This window comes from Ipomoea triloba, chromosome 7 (assembly GCF_003576645.1).
Source record: "Ipomoea triloba cultivar NCNSP0323 chromosome 7, ASM357664v1".
Taxonomy (NCBI): domain Eukaryota; kingdom Viridiplantae; phylum Streptophyta; class Magnoliopsida; order Solanales; family Convolvulaceae; genus Ipomoea; species Ipomoea triloba.
Window position 1 is genome coordinate 20,604,043 of NC_044922.1, and position 1,776 is coordinate 20,605,818.

The window sequence follows — 1,776 nt, forward strand, 5'->3', positions numbered from 1 at the left end:
TTATGTGTCTGCAATTGTTCGTATCTGCAGTTAATCGTTTATGAATTTGTAAATAAATTGAAGGAACATATATAACATGTTAACTACATACACATATAATGGTAATTATAGATGCATAAATTGTTAACTACATGTACAAAATTTGTTATCGGCAGACACATAATATGTTAAACATACAGAATATGCCAACTACATCCACAAAATCTGAAGGCTATTTTGAACTAAGTTTCACAATGCAAGGTAGACTTTGTATTTGCCCTCAAAAGTCAAAACCATTAAACTCGGTAGTTCATGTGAACTAGTCCAAAACTTATTGAGTGACCCAAGCCAATATAAGTTATTCTTTATATTGCAAGCAATTTAGAACAAAATATATCAAAGAGCTTGAATACAAGTCCTCTTTACAGGGATGGAGCTAGAAAATTGACTGAGTGGGGTAAAATTTAAATTACGTTAAAAATGTCAATGACAAAATATCAAACAATCATAATAAGGTTAAAATACATGATAGTTAGGTCGGAGCCAAAAATATACTTGAGTGAGGTGAAAATATTTATGACAAAATATGAAACATAATCAATTAGATAAAATAATTTGAATAACACTATATTCATAAATACTTTTTAATTTTATTTCTTTTAGTTGAAGCATTTAATTTGTTAAATAAATGATTCATAAAAGTGATAAAATAAGAATAAGTGTTGCTAATGAAATTTAAATCTGTGACATAGACTTTCTAACATCAAGTTCAAAGCTCAACCAACTAAGCTACTCAAACTATTAAAAATTTGAAAAAATATGGGATAAGGGTCAAATAGACCCTCAAACAATAGTGCATTGTGCAATTAGGCCCTCCAATTTCAAAAAGCTCCAATTAGGCCCTCAAACTTATTGTTTTGGAGCAAATAAACACATTAACTCATTTGTGACCTGTAATTGCAGGACACTCCAAATTTCGGCGAACCTCTGACCAAATCAAAATTAGAGACACCGGCGCCGGTCACGTTCGGCCGGAGAAGGCTGGTCTCCTTCTCCAGCCGTGGTTCAGGGAATGCGTGTTGGTGGATGTGGATTTGTAAGCTGGTATGACCCACCAATGTGTTCAAGATCAAAGACAATAATTCCCAAATTGTTACGGAGGTTAAATCGAAACAATGAACAAATTGAGAGTCTGCAAACGAAATTAAGAGCTACTGCGTAGTTTAATTCTTGTGACTCTTGAGTTACCTATTCACACAAGAAATCAGTTTTCCAATACGTTTCTTTTTCAATCTTCAATCCAAACAAAGTCCTTTCATTTCTTGGTGTTGGCGAAGGCGCCGGTTGTTTGTTCTTACTAGAGGAGAGGTAGCAGAAGCCGAAGTTGGTGGTTGCAGTTTGGAAGGCGCACGGTGTAGTAATGGCAGACACCGGTAGAGCCAGTCGACAACCTCAGCATTCTGGTCAGGCGATGGAGACGACAAGTGGAAGTAGGGTTTTGCGTTTTGGTTTCGTTTTTTTTCTTTCTTTCATCTGTTTGGGGTTTCTAGTGCATGCGTTCGTGTTTGGGGCTATTTTTTCATTCTACATGGTGGTTTTTTTTATCGGTCGTAGGGTTGAGGGGAGTGGCGACACTGTTATCTGTCTGTCTTTTCTTTTTCTTTTTCCATATTTTGTTGTACGAGCAACGTGGCACATGCGTTACGCTTTCTTTCTACTACTTCGGCTGGCATACAGTATTGATTTGTTCACAACATTGTTTGCAGCTTGTTTTTTTTTTTTTTTTTTTTTTTTTTT